Source organism: Rana temporaria, chromosome 1 (genome assembly GCF_905171775.1).
Source record: "Rana temporaria chromosome 1, aRanTem1.1, whole genome shotgun sequence".
NCBI lineage: Eukaryota > Metazoa > Chordata > Amphibia > Anura > Ranidae > Rana > Rana temporaria.
The window spans coordinates 351,202,285-351,223,648 of record NC_053489.1 but is presented as its reverse complement, the minus strand read 5'-3'; the positions used below and the strand labels follow the sequence as shown (position 1 = coordinate 351,223,648).

Here is a 21,364-nt window from a genome sequence, read left to right as displayed (position 1 = left end):
GCGTAAAATATAAGCTTCATTTAGGTATAACTGCATTGGAGCATAATGGTCATAGTGGGATATAACCATAGGATCAAATATAACCACTGGCATATATGGTGAGAAACATAAAACCGAATGTGTAAAACATAACCTGATGGGGTGACCATACACACTCGATCAATGTGTAGGTCCATACAGTCCAACCAAGATGGATTCGGAACTGACGAGTGGTACATGAAGTTCGTTGTTGTATGGATGGATGTATCTGTGAATCTTGAAGTGTCTCTGGTGGACAGCGCCATCTGGAGAAAAAAAAAAAAAAAGGAGACTCCGAACAGCACGCAGGTAAAAGTAAAGCAGATACAGGACATGCCTTAAAGAGTAGGCTAGATGTTAGGACTGTTCATTGTCCATGATGGACTTAGAAGTGCTGGTTCTGAAAGGAGTGGATTAATCTTCTTTGATCTCTCTGGTTGCGTCTGGTGGGAGGAGTAGACCAGATTGGTGAGGGCCTGGGCGTAGATGGGGGGCGGATTTGAGGGTTTTGGGCCAGCAGGCCTAGTTTTATTAATAGCTCTTTGCCCTCAATGACATTAAATACTGTGTATGTTGATCCGTTGTGTGGGATCGTGAGCTTAAATGGAAATCCCCATCTATATTTGATTCTGGCTGTTTGCAAAACATTTGTGACCTCCTTCATCCTACGCCTTCTGTCCAGGGTGGCAGGGGATATGTCTGGGTATAGCTGGATTCTCTTGCCTTCCATTGTAAGGTTGGGGGTGTTCCTGGAAGCCCGCATAATGTCCTCTTTGACCAGAAAGTCCCTCATGTACATGATGATATCTCTGGGGGGGCTGTCAGAGGGAGGTTTAGGGCGAAGTGCCCTGTGAATTCTGTCACAGGTAAAAGCAGATGGGGGTTTATCTGGCAGGAGGTTATGGAAAAATTTTGTGACTGCTGGCATAAGATCTGTGATTGATTCAGGGACCCCGCGAAGCCTGATATTATGGCGGCGATTTCGGTTGTCGAGGTCCTCGACCTGTGCCTGCATAAAGGCGAAATTGTCAGCCAAATTTTCATAGTCCTTTCTGAGGTCATTGTGAGCCAGGGAGAGCTCATCATGTTTGGTCTCTAACATATCAGTGCGGTTGCCTATATTAGCTATTTCTTGAGATAAGGCCACCGTGGAGCTATGAACCTCCTTCTCAATCTTGTCCACCAGTTTATTAAAAATGTTGGTCAGGCTAGCATCCAAGTCTGCTTTGGAGAGCGGGGACTCGTACTCACTGTTCTGGTGGTCAGAGTGGACGTATGGGGAAGTGAATTCCTTGCAGGCCTGCGATCCCTCGTGTTGTCCGGCGCCATCTTGGGACACCTTGCTGTGCCTTTGCTCCATATCAATTAGAAAGTTTGTGAGGCAGTGGCCGGAGCTCCGTTTCCCCTTCTTCCGCGCTGATGGCATGCACAAAGTGTTCCCACAGGGGTGCTGGGTGAAATCGCCGCTGAAAGTGCGTTCTAGCCCTGGGTAATCCGCCCGGAGGGTCCGCGACCGACGGAGCTCAGCTCAGGCGAGTCTTCCCTGCATCGCGCCGCGCATGCGCCCCTCACGCCTGGAGATATTTCAATAATACCTGCTACACCTATTACTTATATGCCAAATAAAAATATATGACAGTTAAATTAACCCTTACCTACACCCTTATATAAAAGATGGGTATATTTATATTACTATGATTTTCCTCCCCAAAAGGTTAAGATAGGAAGACCGGGCAATGCCGGGTATTCAGCTAGTTCATAATAAAAATGCAATTGCTTGATATGCGAGCCTATAGCCAACTTAGCCTCTATTACAGACATTAACCATTTCCATTAACTACTTTTTAGCATAAAAATACATACCTCTGTTCTTTCCAGATACCCAACTGGGCATACTGAATGGATATAAAAGAAAAGAATCCTGGTAGTAGTTTACAAATAATGCCTTGTTTTACTAGCCTAGCTAATCTGAATAACAAATAGTGTATTTGATGTTCCTGGTGGTGCTTTTGGTATACTGTCTCTTTACAACTTTTTCCCCGTGTCTAGACCAGATGCTTCTCTGCAGTTAATTAGCTTGTTAATTGGAGTTTTTATGTACTAGCTACTAGTGGGTTTATGGCCCATTCCCACTATTTGATTAATGTTGCTTTTAAATGAAAGCACTAAGCCGTACGGCAATATGTGTTAACATCTCTTTACAGTCTTAAGGTCATCCTTCACAAGTCTTACATGGCTAATGACATCTGTGCTTTAGCTCAAAATGGTGCATTTCAATCCGGTCTGCTTTTTTTTTTGCAGCAATGATTGATACGCTAAATCTCAAGCTGGTCATACAGTTAGGGCCCTGTTCACACAGGGAGGTTGATTTATTAAAGGCAAATATACTTTGCACTGCGAGTTCACTTTAAGTGCATTTGCTCTGGATCTGCTGGTTTCTATCATCTAATCATGTACAAACAAAAATACTGTTTTTTATATTTTTTGCATGTGATTGAGTATTCTTTGCAAAGTAAAGTTTATTTATTAAGCTCTGGAGAGTGCGAAGTATATTTGCCTTTAGTAAATCAACCCCATAGTGTGTTTGCGCATGGCAACGCACTGTGTATGTGTGCTGCCATTAGCTTTAAATGGCATCTCAACACCTCCACACAACACCTTGTTCCACAGTGCACCACAGCGCATGAAATGAACAAAAAGAGTGAGGCCCCGTACACACGACCGAGTTTCTCGGCAGAATTCAGCCAGAAACTCGATCGGAGCTGTATTCTGCCGAGAAACCCGGCCGTGTGTACACTTTCGGCCGAGGAAGCCGACGAGGATCTCGTCGGGCCAAATAGAGAACATGTTCTCTATTTCCTCGTTAGTCAACGGGGAAACTTGGCTCGCCGAGATCCTCGGCGGCTTCACAAGGAACTCGACGAGCAAAACGATGTGTTTTGCTCGTCGAGTGTCTCGGCCGTGTGTACGGGGCCTGAGAGTGATTTCTCCTGCTTTGGGGCTTATTCTAAGAAAATAGGCTGCAGTGATGCAGCATGCCATAATACACAATAAAGCATGTTGCAGCACCAGCTATACTGTAATGTACTGTAAATGGGGCCATAGTTTTTTTTTTTACTAGTGTTGCTAGTGATGATTATGTAATTGGCGTATAGCAATTCTTATTAATTGGAAAGGGTTGAGGCTTGCAGTCTTCAGGCATGCTAAAATCTTAATTTCTCAGTGTTGTCTTCTACATATGTAAAGGCATGATCCTTTCTTTGTGCGCTTTATATGCTAAAGCCCAAATTTGTTGTTATGGCAGCACCAGGGGCACCATGATTGTTTCAAAGACAGGCAGATCAAGTAGGCAGCTCTTATGAAATCTCTATGTCTGTAGTTGACCTCATTCTTTAGTTGAGCAATTAGAAAGCATCAAAACCATGATAAATCAGCTTTTATTTCAGGCGGTTAAAGAGTTAAGACCAGAGTAAAACCTTTAATCCTTCTGGAGAGTCAGGTTGAAGTTTTATCCGTAGTTCAGACCCCTTCAAATCCTGAAATCACTTGTAAGCTGCAGCTTCTTTCACTCGCATGTCATATGGATGAGCGCTCACGTGGTGGGAGGTCCAGGATGGATTAACATGACAGGGAAATTCAGGCAGCCTACAGAGGAGTCATGTTCCGTCCTTTCAGATACTGTAAATCTTCTGAAATCCATATGTATTTAACAAGGTTTTTTTTAAATGATTAAAATTATCCTATGCAAACACATTTATGTAATGTCAAACCATTTTCATAACACTTTCTGTAACTATATAGCTTATCCCTAGGTTTCTTGTTCACCTGTCAACCTCCTGATTTCTACTTTTCTAGCAGCTGCTGCTGCCCATAATTCCTTTGATTTACTATCTACAGCTATTTTAATAAGTTGTCAAAACAAGTCAAATCAGGTGTATGTGTAGTAATTTGTAAGATTTCATTTTCACTGGCTGTAGTGGAGAAACCAGGATTAAAGGATTACATCTAGGTATTAGTGACCAACTCACAAAATACACAGAACTGACCCAGATCAAACCCATTAAGATGACCCTGCAAATTGCACAGGTCAAAAAGTGATTCAAAGTGTTCATCAAGTGTATTCTGTTTCCCTCATTCCTAGTGTACAGGGAGTGCAGAATTATTAGGCAAGTTGTATTTTTGAGGATTCATTTTATTATTGAACAACAACCATGTTCTCAATGAACCCAAAAAACTCATTAATATCAAAGCTGAATATTTTTGGAAGTATTTTTTAGTTTGTTTTTAGTTTTAGCCAGGGGCGTACCTAGAACATTTGGCACCCGGGGCGGATCGAATATCTGGCACCCCCCCCCCCACCCACGGTAAAATGTAAAAACACCCCACTGTGCCCCCTGCATCCTTCAACATCTCTTTGTCACTACTGTGTACCCCCCTCTCCACAACTGCACCACGGGACCCCTTTACATTACACAGCACCCTGCAATTCTGGACCCCTTTACATTAAACAGCACCCTGCATCTCTGGACCCCTTTACATTACACAGCACCTCTGGACCCCTTTACATTACACAGCACCCTGCATCACTGGACCCCTTACATTACACAGCACCCTGCACCTATGGACCCCTTTACATTACACAGCACGCTGCACCTCTGGCCCCTTTACATTACACAGCACCCTGCACCTCTGGAACCCTTTACATTACACAGCACCCTGCACCTCTGGAACCCTTTACATTACACAGCACCCTGCACCTCTGGAACCCTTTACATTACACAGCACCCTGCATCTCTTGACCCCTTTACATTAGACTGCACCTCTGGACAGTCCAGACCCCTCCCTACAATACAGACCCCCCTACAGAACCCCCTTACAATACAGACCCACCCCTACAGTTCAGACCCATCCCTACAATACAGAACCCCCCCACAATACAGAACCCCCCCTCATATACAGAACCACCCCCTATACAGAGAACACCCCCCCAGAATACAGAACCCCCCCAGAATACAGAATCCCCCCTCATATACAGAACCACCCCCTACAATACAGAACACCTCCACCCACAATACAGAACCCCCTCAGAATACAGAACCCCCCCTATACAGATACCACCCCCCTACAATAAGGAACACCCCCCCACACAATACAGAACCCCCCAGAATACAGAATCCCCCCTATACAGATACCACCCCCCTACAATACAGAACTCCCCCCACACATTACAGAACCCCCCTCACCTACATAACCCCCCCTATACAGATACCACCCCCTACAATACAGAACACCCCCCCCCCCCACAATACAGAACCCCCCCCTCATATACAGAACCACCCCCTATACAGAGAACACCCCCCCAGAATACAGAACCCCCCCAGAATACAGAATCCCCCCTCATATACAGAACCACCCCCTACAATACAGAACACCTCCACCCACAATACAGAACCCCCTCAGAATACAGAACCCCCCCTATACAGATACCATCCCCCTACAATAAGGAACACCCCCCCCCCACAATACAGAACCCCCCAGAATACAGAATCCCCCCTATACAGATACCACCCCCCTACAATACAGAACTCCCCCCACACAATACAGAACCCCCTCATATACATAACCCCCCCTATACAGATACCACCCCCTACAATACAGAACACCCCCCCCCCCCACAATACAGAACCCCCCCCCCCCAGAATACAGAACCCCTCTCATATACAGAAACCACCCCCTACAATACAGAACACCCCCCACAATACAGAATCCCTCCTACAATACAGAACACCCCCCCCCCAGAATACAGAACCCCCCTATATAGATACCACCCCCCTACAATACAGAACTCCCCCCCCCTCATATACAGATACCACCCCCTACAATACAGAACATCCCCCCCCCGAAGAATACAGAACCCCCCTCATATACAGAACACCCCCCCACCTCATATACAGAACACCCCCATTACAATAGTGCACACACCCCCCTTGCCTTCAGACCCATAATGCCGTCAGACAGATGATCATCAGCGCGCCGCGTGTTACACTACACACACAGGCAGCACAGCACAGGGGGAGGCGGCTGCAGCTTCACGCTCCTAGGCTGTGTGACTGTCAGTGTCAGACAGTCACAGCCGTATCTATCAGAGCCGCGGGCGCTGCTCTGCCACAGAGAAGGGGATAATTGCGGTCTCGGGTATGGGTACGGGCGGCTCGCACGAGTCACACCCCCTCCCCCCTGAAAAGCCTTACCTAGACTGCCGCTAGCGCTGCCTCCCTGTTACCGCGCTATCATCATGCCGCACGCTACAGTCCTCTTCATTCTCGGAGGGGGGGCGTCGGCCTGACACCCCTCCAGGGTGTGGCACCCGGTGCGGCCCGCCCCCTCCGCCCCATGCTTAGTACGCCTCTGGTTTTAGCTATTTTAGGGGGATATCTGTGTGTGCATGTGACTATTACTGTGCATAATTATTAGGCAACTTAACAAAAAAATATATATACCCATTTCAATTATTTATTTTTACCAGTGAAACCAATATAACATCTCAACATTCACAAATATACATTTCTGACATTCAAAAACAAAACAAAAACAAATCAGTGACCAATATAGCCACCTTTCTTTGCAAGGACACTCAAAAGCCTGCCATACATGGATTCTGTCAGTGTTTTGATCTGTTCACCATCAACATTGCGTGCAGCAGCAACCACAGCCTCCCAGACACTGTTCAGAGAGGTGTACTGTTTTCCCTCCTTGTAAATCTCACATTTGATGATGGACCACAGGTTCTCAATGGGGTTCAGATCAGGTGAACAAGGAGGCCATGTCATTAGTTTTTCTTCTTTTATACCCTTTCTTGCCAGCCACGCTGTGGAGTACTTGGACGCGTGTGATGGAGCATTGTCCTGCATGAAAATCATGTTTTTCTTGAAGGATGCAGACTTCTTCCTGTACCACTGCTTGAAGAAGGTGTCTTCCAGAAACTGGCAGTAGGACTGGGAGTTGAGCTTGACTCCATCCTCAACCCGAAAAGGCCCCACAAGCTCATCTTTGATGATACCAGTCCAAACCAGTACTCCACCTCCACCTTGCTGGCATCTGAGTCGGACTGGAGCTCTCTGCCCTTTACCAATCCAGCCACGGGCCCATCCATCTGGCCCATCAAGACTCACTCTCATTTCATCAGTCCATAAAACCTTAGAAAAATCAGTCTTGAGATATTTCTTGGCCCAGTCTTGACGTTTCAGCTTGTGTGTCTTGTTCAGTGGTGGTCGTCTTTCAGCCTTTCTTACCTTGGCCATGTCTCTGAGTATTGCACACCTTGTGCTTTTGGGCACCCCAGTGATGTTGCAGCTCTGAAATATGGCCAAACTGGTGGCAAGTGGCATCTTGGCAGCTGCACGCTTGACTTTTCTCAGTTCATGGGCAGTTATTTTGCACCTTGGTTTTTCCACACGCTTCTTGCGACCCTGTTGACTATTTTGAATGAAACGCTTGATTGTTCGATGATCACGCTTTAGAAGCTTTGCAATTTTAAGAGTGCTGCATCCCTCTGCAAGATATCTCACTATTTTTGACTTTTCTGAGCCTGTCAAGTCCTTCTTTTGACCCATTTTGCCAAAGGAAAGGAAGTTGACTAATAATTATGCACACCTGATATAGGGTGTTGATGTCATTAGACCACACACCTTCTCATTACAGAGATGCACATCACCTAATATGCTTAATTGGTAGTAGGCTTTCGAGCCTATACAGCTTGGAGTAAGACAACATGCATAAAGAGGATGATGTGGTCAAAATACTCATTTGCCTAATAATTCTGCACTCCCTGTATTTCCTAGCCTTCCTTCTACTTTTAACTTAAAGATGTATAGCTAGATTCAGAGAGACTTAGGCTGGCGTATCAGTAGATACGCCAGCCTAAGTCAGAATTTGCGTCGGTGCTAATTTAAGCGTATTCTGGTAACCAGATACGCTTAAATTAGGCTCAGATACGAGCGGCGTAAGTGTTTTACACCCTCATATCCTAAAGTGTAATTTTTAGGCTGACCGCTAGGTGGCGCTTCCATTGCGGTCGGCGTAGAATATAAAAATCAGTAGATACGCCTATTCACGAACGTACGCCCGGCCGATGCAGTACAGATACGCCGTTTACGTAACGCATTAGCAGGCCTAAAGTTTTTCCATCAAATAGATGGAATAGTAATGTTAAGTATGGCCGCCGTTCCCGCGTCGAAATTCGAAAATGTTACGTTGTTTGCGTAAGTCGTCCGTGAATAGGGATTTACGTAGTTTATGTCCACGTCAAAATCAATAGGCCCGTGCGGCGGACTTAGCCGAAATGCACACTGGGAAATGTAGGCGCACGGCGCATGCGCAGTTAAAAAAAACGTCAATCACGTCGGGTCAAGCCTAATTATCATAAAACACGCCCCCTCAGCCTAGTTTGAATTAGGCGCCCTTACGCCCGCCCGCTTTAGGCTACGCCGCCGTAACTTAGCAGGCAAGTACATTGTGAATCATGTACTTGCCTCGCTAACTTATGTTGGCGTAGCCTAAATGCCTTAAGCTACGCCGCCGCAAGTATGTGCTCGCCATCCTGAATCTAGCTAGTAATTTATTTTAAGGCCCAGTCACATCAGTAAGGTTTGTAGCATATCTTTGGCATAATGGATTAGTGGTATAGGTTATTCTTGTATACATATGTGTAGCAGGTGCCCGTGGCCCTGAACTTCTCTCCGGCCACAGCCGGACTTTACACACACAGCCACTGATTGGCTCTCACAGAGGAGAGCATGCCTGGGGGAAAATCCTTCCTCCCTCTGCAGTGTGACAGAGAGGTGCTCACAGAGGATACAGCTGCCCAACCTAATCCCTCTCCTGCTTCCACATTGGCAGGGGGAGGGAACCAATGGGACATGTAGTCCCTAGCACAAGGAGCCCCACTGTAATTTCTGGGGACAAAAATACAGATGCCAATATGCTCTAGCAACAGAGAAGTAATGGAGATGAGAGGCTGCCTGGGAGCTGGCAGAGACGCCACTAGGCAAGGTAGAAGACCTAGGGGAGAAGTGTTGCCTCCCAGGTCAGCGTGTAGTTCATTACACGCATCCACAGCTGGTTAGGGACATCCTGCCTGAGAGGGGATCTAAGGCGCATTTCCAGAGGCGCCTGTACCGACGGCGTGAAGTGTTTTCAGTTGTAAGGTAGCAAGTTGGGTTATCTACAGAGCCTGCCTGTTCCGGGACCTTTTTGCTTGGGCCTTGACCGCAGGATTGGTGAGGGGGCACTTGCCCATTTGGAGTGAAAAAAGAGACACTGCATGCAGACGTTACCTATCTTGCCCAGACTGGTCAGAACGTGGGTCATGCATACCCCCTGTTAAGCACTCACAGTGTCTGCCTTCTTACCCGGATACTGACAGTATACTGCAATTGTACTCTACCAAGCGGGACATTTAAGTGCACCAACTAAAGTGGCTAGCTGAAGATCCAAGGCCTTCTTCTCCAAGGGACTGAAAATACTGGTGCCAAATGGGCACGCACACACATACCCAGGGCTCAGTATATGTAGTGCACGAGCGGTGTAGTCTGACTTGGGAGTAACGCCATTGACCACTGAACTAGGTGCAGTGTTTATAGTTTGTTGGCCTGTGGTGTCAGGGGACAGAAGAGAGAGGTCTGACATAAGAAAGAGTCATTCCTCTGCTCTCCTCCTGCCTGGACTCATAGAGCCCAATTTAAGTAGAGTATTGACCAATCCATTATAGTGTTTGGCATGTTGTGATCTCTCATTGTTAAAAAGTTTTGCCTCTGCTCTCGGGGTTATTCGCTGTTGAGGAATCCCTTGAGAGCAGTTTGATAGTACCATTGAATATATTGCTCTTGGTTCTCAGTCGTTACTATACAGTTAATTTATTTGAGATATACTTGACTACTGTTCAGATATACTGCTACTGTTTGTTTTCCACTTCAAAGAAACTTCACAGTAAAGACAATTTATGTGTTTTATTAAAACTTGTGTCTTTCATTGGTGTTGTTGCACTAACATTCTCACCAGGTGAGCCAGAGGGGCTGAGACTGTTCTTGCGGTTGGGAGGCAGAGTACAGAACCAAATATACCAAGCGGCTCCTGTGGAGGTAGTGCTACATAAATAATTATGTTATGGCTGTAACTAGGGTTGTCCCGATACCACTTTTTTAGGACTGAGTACAAGTACCGATACTTTTTTTCAAGTAGTCGCCGATACCGAATACCGATACTTTTTTAAAAATGTGTCCCCAAATGCAGCGATGTCCCCCCACAGATGCAGCCATGTATCCCCCCATCCAGCCATTATCTCCCCCCATCCAGCCATTGTCTCCCCCCCATCCAGCCATTGTCTCCCCCCCATCCAGCCATTGTCTCCCCCCATCCAGCCATTGTCTCCCCCCCATCCAGCCATTGTCTCCCCCCATGCAGCAATGTATCCCCCCATCCAGCCATTGTCTCCCCCCATCCAGCCATGTCTCCCCCCATGCAGCCATGTCTCCCCCCATCCAGCCATTGTCTCCCCCCATCCAGCCATTGTCTCCCCCCATCCAGCCATTGTCCCCCCATCCAGCCATTGTCTCCCCCCATGCAGCAATGTAGCCCCCCATGCAGCAATGTATCCCCCCATCCAGCCATTGTCTCCCCCCATGCAGCAATGTATCCCCCCATGCAGCCATGTATCCCCCCATCCAGCCATTGTCTCCCCCCATCCAGCCATTGTCTCCCCCCATGCAGCAATGTCACCCCCCATCCAGCCATTGTCACCCCCCATCCAGCCATTGTCACCCCCCATCCAGCCATTGTCACCCCCCATCCAGCCATTGTCTCCCCCATCCAGCCATTGTCACCCCCCATCCAGCCATTGTCACCCCCCATGCAGCCATTGTCACCCCCCATGCAGCCATTGTCACCCCCCATCCAGCAATGTATCCCCCCATCCAGCCATTGTCACCCCCCATCCAGCCATTGTCACCCCCCATGCAGCCATTGTCACCCCCCATCCAGCCATTGTCACCCCCCATCCAGCCATTGTCACCCCCCATCCAGCAATGTATCCCCCCATCCAGCCATTGTCTCCCCCCATCCAGCCATTGTCACCCCCCATGCAGCCATTGTCACCCCCCATGCAGCCATTGTCACCCCCCATCCAGCCATTGTCACCCCCCATCCAGCAATGTATCCCCCCATCCAGCCATTGTCTCCCCCCATCCAGCCATTGTCTCCCCCCATGCAGCCATTGTCACCCCCCATGCAGCCATTGTCACCCCCCATGCAGCCATTGTCACCCCCCATGCAGCCATTGTCACCCCCCATCCAGCAATGTATCCCCCCATCCAGCCATTGTCACCCCCCATCCAGCCATTGTCTCCCCCCATGCAGCCATTGTCACCCCCCATGCAGCCATTGTCACCCCCCATGCAGCCATTGTCACCCCCCATCCAGCCATTGTCTCCCCCCATCCAGCCATTGTCACCCCCCATGCAGCCATGTGTGTCTCCCCCCATCCAGCCATGTGTGTCTCCCCCCATCCAGCCATGTGTGTCTCCCCCCATCCAGCCATGTGTGTCTCCCCCCATCCAGCCATGTGTGTCTCCCCCCCATCCAGCCATGTGTCCCCCCCATATGCAGCCATGGCCCGCTTACCTGCTACCGCCGACTGTGTAAAGTACTACGGCCGGCCAGGAACATTACAGCTTTGAATAGCTTTGTAATGATTGGCGCCACGCTGCGTGTATAGACACTCCCCCTCGCTCGGGATTGGACAGTTCACCCGAGCAAGGGGGAGTGTCTATGCGTGGCGCAAATCATTACAGCTATTCAAAGCTGTAATGTTCCCGCCCGTATTACACAGTCAGCGACGTAACGGCGGCGGATCGCGGCGGCGGATTGCGGCTCCGGTGGCGGCGTTCGGCGGCGGCCGGCGGCGGCGGCTGGCGGCGCGGGGGGGGTTAAGTATTCTATTTGTGTATCAGGGCGGGGTATCGGCGTCTGAGTACCGCCGAAAAAACTCGGAATCGGTCCCGATACCGATACTAGTATCGGTATCGGGACAACCCTAGCTGTAACTGAATAAATCCTCCCCACTAAAGTGGATAACTTGGCTTTAACCAATTATGGACCGTCCGCCGCAGGAATACGCAGGAATACGTCGGCTGTTACGTTATGGTAGCAGCTAGCTACCATAACCCCAGTATCCTCTTCTTCAGCTACAAGATAAAAGTGGTCTCTGCAGCTGATACGCTGCAAGATCACATTTATCGGCGGCAGGAGAGGGGCCCCCCTCCACCGCTCTCCGGTGCCCTCTGCCGCTTACCGGAGCCGTCAGCAGCGGCGGAGGCGATCGGGTCTTCTCCCTTGCTGTGTATGGAGACAAGTGAGGGGAAGATGGCCCCCACCCGTCTCCATATCACTGCAGGGTGGAAGCAATGTCAAAACATCACTTCCGCCCATAGCTCTTAAAGGGCCTCCTCTGGACGCAGCTCTTCCATGAATGTTAAGTGCCACAATGGGCTACATGCCTACCTATTATAGTTTGTGTTAATGCCTCACTTTCCCATATATGCCTTCTCGTGCTTACCTGCTGCATAGAGTACCTTCATGCCTCTTTATTGCCACACAGTATTTCATACCCTCCAATTGTACACATCAACTCCATCTTTACTGCCACATGGAGCCTGATGCCTCTCTATTTCAACATATGCCTCTATGACCCTATGCAACCCTTCTTCCTTTTGGCCATGCCATGCCCCACTCTATTCTTTCTACTTTCAAACCTCAACCCCTCCCCTAATGCCAAGGTCCCCTCCATGTCCCTCCACCCCTCGTTGGTCTCCAAGTCTTTTCCACACCTCAACAATTCCTACTACCACCCACTCCCTATAGTCTCTATGATCTACTCCCTTCCTTTTTACTTGCTCGCCTTTCTCCCTCTACCCCACTGCTAATTTCAAATTCCTCCAACCCTCGCTCTCATAGGCCCATTCTATATCTATGCCATTGCCCTTCAGCCCCCCCGTCCCCCCTCCCAAATCCTCTCCATCCTTGCTCTGAAAACCTTTTCCATCCCTCCACCTAGCCCTCATCATCACTCTGTTATTGCCTCTCTCCTTTCCCATCTGGATTTTCCTGTTCTTCTTTTACTGCCTTTATCCTCCATTTCTCCTACATTGTTTATATTGTCCTCCCTGTCCTTCCTCAGTCATCTTCTATTGCAAACTCCTCCTCTTCCTCATCGCCAATATCCTATCAGGCTATCGCTAATCCCCTGCCTACCTCCATTTCTCCTTCCACCCTACCAATTTCCTCCTTCCCTCCTTATTGTTCATTCCCCCCAAAATGCAAACCCTCCCCCCCATTCATTTATACTCTATTTCCATCTATAACACATTTTCCGTTCTGCCAGGCACCTTCAGAATGTCCATTACTGCCTCAGTCAGGCGCTGTATCCAAGTAATCCACAGCACAACAGTGCACTTTGTATTACTACTGTACACTACTAAGAAGGATTCTAGGCAGGGCCGGTACAAGGCAGGGGCGGGAGGGCAAAGTGCCCTGGGCGGTACCATTTAATATAGGAGGGGGGGCGCAGCCGCAAGTTCTGCCATGGCCGCCCGCCAGTGTGTCACTTGGCTGTGTCATTACATAGCGAGCGGGTAGCGGCACTGAACATGCATATGCTGAGGGCGCTCCTCTGAGTGCGGACCATCACCTCCCCTCCCTTCACTGTGAAGGTTACTGTCTCCCCTTACGGAGGAGTCTCGTAGTCCCTCCCTGCCAGCGGCGTGACGTCACTCCACTCACAGCCGGAGGCGAGGTGGGAGCTGGAGAGGAGCGCTGCGCACAGGGAGCTGTGTCGGCGGTGCTGCTGTGACTAACACCCTGTAGGCTCTGCCCGAGCTAGAGGAGCCGAGGACCCGTCTCGAGGAGCCTGCCTGGCTCTAGCTGAAGCTAGCACTGTGCTACAGAGCAGATGGACTACTTGTAAAGTAAGCAGAAGTTGAACTCAGAGCAGATAAATAAATGGCTGCATGTGGGGGGGGGGGCTGGCTGAGGCAAGGTTAATGACCACTACTGTGTATTATAAAAAAAAACAGCAGATAAAATATGGTTTTGAGTTATTTTAAATGAGCCATGCTTGCCATTTGACTTGCATTGTTGCTGCCCCCTGTTCATGTGTTCCCAAAGTGGCACCCCCACTGTGAAAGTGCTTAAAATTGGAGTATGAACTGTATGCGAATTAACCACTTAAGCCCCATTATGCAGGTTAAGGATCTGGCCCCTTTTTGCGATTCAGCACTGTGTCGCTTTAACTGACAATTGCGCGGACGTGCGACGTGGCTCCCAAACCAAATTGGCGTCCTTTTTTCCCCACAAATTGAGCTTTCTTTTGGTGGTACTTGATCCCCTCTGCAGTTTTTATTTTTTGCGCTATAAACAAAGATATAGCGTCAATTTTGGAAAAAATTCAATATTTTTACTTTTTGCTATAATAAATATCCCCCAAAAAGATATAAAAAAACATTTTTTTTCCTCAGTTTAGGCCGATACGTATTCTTCTACATAATTTTGGTAAAAAAAAATCGCAATAAGCGTTTATCGATTGGTTTGAAACAACATTGATTCTTTCTTAAAAACGGGGATGGGGGATGCACAGTTTGCCATCTTCGCCCTGGGCACCAAATGGCCTTGTCCCAGCACTGGAGTCTGCATATGTTATTTGCACTTATTGCTTCCTTGTACATAAATAATACAAAAAAAATGAAATTATCTAACAAAGTGAAAAGGTGGTTTAAGTGAGCTCATAACTTCCTGTAATGAGCTGACATTTGAAATCCAGAGGGGTTTTATAAGCCTTGCCCAGGTTACCCCTGAGAACTACAAACTACATAAGTTGTGGTGGATATAAGAAGAAGGTGTTCTGTAGTCCTAGTAAGAAATGAGTATCCTAGGGTGACAACATTCAATTCTATAGATACAGAACACAAAAGGAATTGTGTTACTGGCAGGATTACCAGGTGACAATAAGGGGATTTATTACTGACCTATTGCCTCCACTTGCCTTAGCATCACTTTGGCAACCAGCAGAGCAGTCAGTGATTGTTTCAGTATCTTCTGCAGGTCAATTTGAGTATATTATATTTTCAGGTTTATTCTGAGAACAGTGCAAAGGGTGGTGACCTAAAGAAACTACCGTAAGTTTCAGCTTACTATACTCAGCAATCAAGTGATTTTTAGGTGTGTTTGTGAGTGTGTCTATCGAATTTTTTTTCACACATGCCTACTCCAATGGTACATTTTACGCTTTAACAACCAGAAAAAATTGTGCAACATTTATATTGTATACTTTATTTTATACCTAAGGGATGATAATCACCAAATTGTCTACACACTTTACAGTCATTATGTACACCCTTTAAATTCACTATGTAGTGTGGATGGATATTTAATGGAATAAAATGGATTGTTTAGATATTCCCATAGCCATGGGATTGTTGTTAAAATGCATCATGGTGCTTTTTTTTTTTTTACTAAAATTTGAAAAAATCTACATAACTCACATAACACAGCAGTGCATTGCAATGGGTTATAGTTTCTTGGAACACATTGCGTAAAATTGAAACATGTTTTTTTAGCAGACACCAACGCAGTGCATTGGTGTGAACAGAGTCAATAGGACATAACGCAAATTGCCTTACCTATGTGTTTGGTCTGGTGTGACTGAGCTCACTGTTAATCCTAAAAGCATCTTAATGTGTATTGCACTAAGGCAGCCCAATAATTTGAATGCACTACTAATGCAATAAATCGCACAAATAATGTGCATGTACTATTTTTTGTAACGCAATGCATGCAACACAATGTAGTGTGTTGAGCCCTATTTTCACATACTGTGGTGACCTGCATTTTATCACACAGGATACAATTGTCTTGTATGTGTCCTCTTCACACTGAGGTGTGGTGCAGTGAGCTGCAAAAAAATGTGAACATGCTGCATTTTAATGCAGTGCACAGGAAGGCATAGCATATCACTGTATAGCAGAGCAACGCAACGCGCTGCTGTGTAGTGGTATGAATGAAGTGTCACAAAACAAAAATAGAGCGACAATTTTGAAAAAAATGCTATATTTTTTACTTTTTGCTATAATAAATATCCCCCAAAAATATATAAAAAAACTTTTTTTTTCCTTACTTTATGGCGATACGTATTCTTCTACATATTTTTGGTAAAAAAAAAAAACGCAATAGGTGTATATTGATTGGTTTGCGCAAAAGTTTTAGCGTCTACAAAATAGGGGATAGCTTTATGGCATTTTTATTTATAATTTTTTTTACTAGTAATGGTGGCGATCAGTGATTTTTATCTTATCTGCGACATCGTGGCAGACACGTCGGACACCTTTGGCGCTATTTTGGGAGCATTCACATTTATACAGCGATCAGTGCTATAAAAATGCACTGATTACTGTGTAAATGTGACTGGCAGTGAAGGGGTTAACCAGTAGGGGGTGACGAAGGGGTTAAATGTGTCCTAGGGAGTGATTCTAACTGTCTGGGGGATGGGCTAGCAGTGACACGACACTGATCACTGCTCCCACTGAGAGGGAACAGACGACCAGTGTTCTGTCACTAGGCAGAGAGATGCTTGTTTACACAGCTGCAGCTCCGTGACACACGATCGCGGGACACCGGCGGACATCAAGACCGCGGGTCCCGCGGGCATGATCACAGAACTCGCGGCAGGGGCGCGCGCGCCCACACAGCGGCAAATTTAAAGGGACGTACTTAAACGCCCATTTGCCTGTCCGTGCCATTCTATCGGCAAGTGGTTAAATGGTCTTTTTTTTGTTTTATATAATAAAAAACCCAGTGGTGATCAAATACCACCAAAAGAAAGCTTAATTTGTGTGAAAACAAATGATACAGATTAAATTTGTGTACAGTGTTGCAAGTGGTTGAGATTTCAGGATTGTGATTCAAACCATCAGGATGTATCCAAAAAGAACGTGCAAGTTTTAAATAATCAGTACATTTTTACTAATAAATGAAGTTAAACTTCAAAAAGATACCAAAAAAATTAACTCAGCGTTTTGCTCAATAGGCATTTGTATTCATTGCTTTATTTAATCATATAATCATATCTAGTAGACATAACCCAAACCTCATCTTCTGAAGCAAAATTATAGCTGCCCACAGTTCTGTTTGGCCCGAGCAGTGTTGTTTTCTGTCATTTTAAAGGGATGGTAGCCTATAATTTTATAGGTAAATGCTGTGAGACAATTTTCACAATTTTTTTTACACCTTTGCTACTTGTAATGATCGATGACCAAAGGCGCCACATTGCAGATCTTGCCCATTAAGTCTTCTATGCTTATTCCTTCTTATCTGCAGTCAACAGTAATATTGTTCATCAGATTCTCTTCAGCTTCGGCTTTGATATTTTCGTCCTGTTGGAAACAAAGTTTTGTGGTGGTCAGTATCATGCTGATTTTGTTACAAATATTAGTACAGTAAAACATTGGTTTGTGAGCATAATTCGTTCCAGAAACATGCTTGTAATCCAAAGCACTTGTATATCAAGGCATTTTTTTACAGGGTATAAAAGAGAAGAGAGGCGCCTCTAAGTTTAGCAATAAGTTGCTAAATGTTGTACCTTCATTAAATGTAACCATATTGCTACACTTAGAGGCACCTCTCTTTTTTATACTCAGTTGTGACATGACGCTACTCAGGGGTCAAGTCCTGGGGAAAAAAGTGTGGGAACTCCCACCCAAGATCCACTCCCCCATCAAAAAAAATAAAAAATCATACGCTCATATGCATAATTACAAAACCGCATGTTTTTTTTTTTTTCGATCCACTGTAAAGGTACAAGTTCTTTCTAAATCCCGCAATAACTCGCGGCAGACCTCCGCAATGTCTTCTGGGAACAATGACAAAAGCTCCCAGAAGACATTGCAGCATCGAGGAAGTGATGGAATACCCGCACACTACCCGATGAATCCATATACAGGAAGCGACCAGTAACGTAAAGGATTACTAAGGTTCGCCTGCCCCTGACAGTGACTCGAGCTGGGCATCGCCGCTTAGTGAAGGATTGGTTCGGGCGGCTCGGCTGCTCTAGTCCTGCAAAGGGAACTGAGTTCCTGCTGTGAAAAAAGTGCAGGGACTCCGTTCCCACATGTTCCCGCAGAACTTGAGCCCTGACGCTACTCTTATATCAAGACATCGCTTGTATATCAAGGCAAAATTTATTAAAACATTTTGCTTGTCTTGCAACACGCTCTCAAACCAAGTTACTCTCAAACCAAGGTTTTACTGTATACGCTATATATTTTGTAGTTGCCTTGCTGTTATGTTCACCTTTTTTCTTTTACACAGTGAGGACCTGACCTCAGACAAGCATGCAGATGGGGACTTATACCTTTTCCTGACTTTTCTGACCTGAGGGTTAGTGACTCTTCTGCCCCTTCTTCTCCAGATGCCTGCCATGGAGGTCCTGGGCACCCAGGAGGCACAGGTAAGCCGCCCTGGACATATGGAGGAGTTGGGTTGTAACGTCCCAGCAGTGTAGAAGTTATTGGGTGGCTTTACACCTGCCCAAATCCCTTTTGCTAGAAAGCCAGCAGCTGGGAGCAAAATGTTAAACCAACTCCTGGCTGCTATAGCTGCTAGGAGTATGTTTAAATGCCAGTATTGTGGCCACTGTAATATTTAGGGCAGCAGCAGCAAAAGCAACAGATTTTTTTATGTTTTGGATAGACTTGGAAAGAGTAAGTGCTTGTGTTAATACTGATGTTTGTGACCATTTTAGGGAGATTTTTTCTCACTTCCTGTCTCTGTGACATCAGGACAAGAAAATAATGGCCAAAAAAAAACCAGACAGTATCTCCATAATTTCCTGTCCCATCACAAAGTGAGGGAAATTCTAATGCCGCGTACACAGACAGTGCTGACCGGTGGAATCCCTCCTGCCGAGCTATTGTCTGCTGTCCCCGCCGGGAGAAGACATTGATTATCGCTAGCAGCCATAGCAGCCGCTCGCGATAATCAGAAGCAAATCCAGCAGACTGGTTGTACTTGGTACATTCAGCCTGCCCATTAACAGTTTGAATCTTTCTAAACCGGCTGAGATTTGAACCGTGTATGGCCGGCCTGAAGCCTCGTACACACGACCGAGCAAGAAACTTGCTGGGAGATATTTTTTTGCCGAGGAAACCGGTCGTGTGTACATTTTCGTCTAGGAAACTGACGAGAAACTCGAGGTGCCAAAAAGAGAGCATGTTCTCTATTTCCTCGACGGGAATGGAGAAACTTGCCTTGTCGAGTTCCTCGACAGCCTAACAAGGAACTCGACGAAGAAAACGATGCGTTTCGCCCGTCGAGTTCCTTGGTCGTGTGTACGAGGCTTAAGTCTATCTGTCTGTTATGAAAATCCAGCGCACACTTGTATCATTATCTTCCGCTAGATAGCACTATAACCTGATTTTCTGAATTTGCAGTTATACAGCTTAAAGTATACAGTATTTCCCTTGATCCATATTTATTCCATAGTGATTTCATACCAAGGCATTTTAACTACCAATGTATAATAAGTATATACATCTGCACGGTCATTATCAGCTATAAGATTCCTTAAAGGGCTTGTAAAGGTTTGTTTTTATTTTCTAATTTTCTAAATAGGTTCCTTGAAGCTAGTGCATTGTTGGTTCACTTACCTTTTCCTTCGATTTCCCTTCTAAATGTTTTTTTTTTCTTTGTCTGAATGTCTCACTTCCTGTAAGCTTGCCCCCATCATCCGAGCTGTTCCTTGGTACTACATTCCTGCGGGAAGACACTGTGAGGCCCCGTACACACGGCCAGTTTCCTCGGCAGAATTCAGCTTCCGACCGAGTTTCTGGCTGAATTCTGCCGAGAAACCCGGCCGTGTGTACAATTTCGCCGAGGAAGCCGACGAGGAGCTCGACGAGGAAATAGAGAACATGTTCTCTATTTCCTCGTTGTTCTATGGGAGCTCTCGGCCCGGCTTCAGGGTTGAACTGGCCGAGGAACTCGATGTGTTTGGCACGTCGAGTTCCTCGGCCGTGTGTACGGGGCCTGATAGTTCACAGAGTCTCCCCGCAGGGATGTAGTCCCAAGGGAGGGGGCGAGCACGCTGACTAACCCCCAGTCAGAACGGCTCAGATGATGGGGGCAAGCTTACTGAGGAGAAACAGGAAATGAGACAAAGAAAAAAAAACATTTAGAAGGGAAATCGAAGGAAAAGGTAAGTGAACCAACAATTCACTAGCTTAAAGGAACCTATTTAGAAAATATAAAACAAACCTTTACAACCCCTTTAAAGCGGGAGTTCACCCAATTATGTTTTTTTTTATGTTTTCCCCTTAGATGGATGCTCGTTTTGTCTAGGGGAATCGGCTAGTTGTTTTAAAATATGAGCTGTACTTACCGTTTTCGAGATGCATCTCCTGCGTCGCTTCCGGGTTTGGGTCTTCGGGAGCGGGCGTTCCTTCTTGATTGACAGTCTTCCGAGAGGCTTCCGACGGTCGCATCCATCGCGTCACTAGTAGCCGAAAGAAGCCGAACGTCGGTGCGGCTCTATACTGCGCCTGCGCACCGACGTTCGGCTTCTTTAGGAAAATCGTGACGCGATGGATGCGACCGTCGAAAGCCTCTCGGAAGACTGTCAATCAAAATAGGAACGCCCAGTCCCGCAGCCCATACCCGGAAGCGGCGGAGAAGATGCATCTCGTAAACGGTAAGTACGGATCATATTTTAAAACAACTAGCCGATTCCCCTAGACAAAACGAGCATCCATCTAGGGGGAAACCTCCGCTTTAATAGCTCAAGACTGCAAAATCAGCTGTAATGCTTTATAATTTCCTAATGCTGTGAACACATATACGGAGAGTACAATACTGCGTATGAACAGGATTGCAAAAGGAACATTACGGCTCTGCCTCTGCAGGAGACATGGACCCCATCAGTGCATGGTGAGGGGCTTCAACTACTACACAGGACAAGCTTTAACAGAGACTACCGCTGGACATACTGTGAGTGAATTTCCATAGGAGCCAGTTGAAATGTGAGTTGTTGGTGACACTGTCAGCACCCCCCTTCCCAACATCTTTCAATCTGAAAGAACTGGGTGGAAAACTATCAGCAGAACAGCATCCAATAAGATGCAGCCGCTGTTCAAGTATTCTGACAGCCACGAGTGGCAGATAGTAGAATAACATATGCCATCCATGCTGTGAAATATCAGGGACATTTGAAAGAATACTATTTCCATGGACAAACATTCTGAGACCTGGG

At 46.5% G+C, this 21,364-nt stretch overlaps 1 long non-coding RNA gene across 1 annotated transcript in view; it reads right to left on the bottom strand.

Moving 5' to 3' along the window:
- Positions 1–17,136: 17,136 nt before the first annotated feature.
- Positions 17,137–21,364, bottom strand: part of LOC120909106 — an 86,989-nt gene continuing 82,761 nt past the window's right edge. The window contains exon 4 of the long non-coding RNA XR_005741226.1: positions 17,137–17,495. This is a non-coding gene — a long non-coding RNA (uncharacterized LOC120909106). The remainder of the gene's footprint in view (positions 17,496–21,364) is intronic.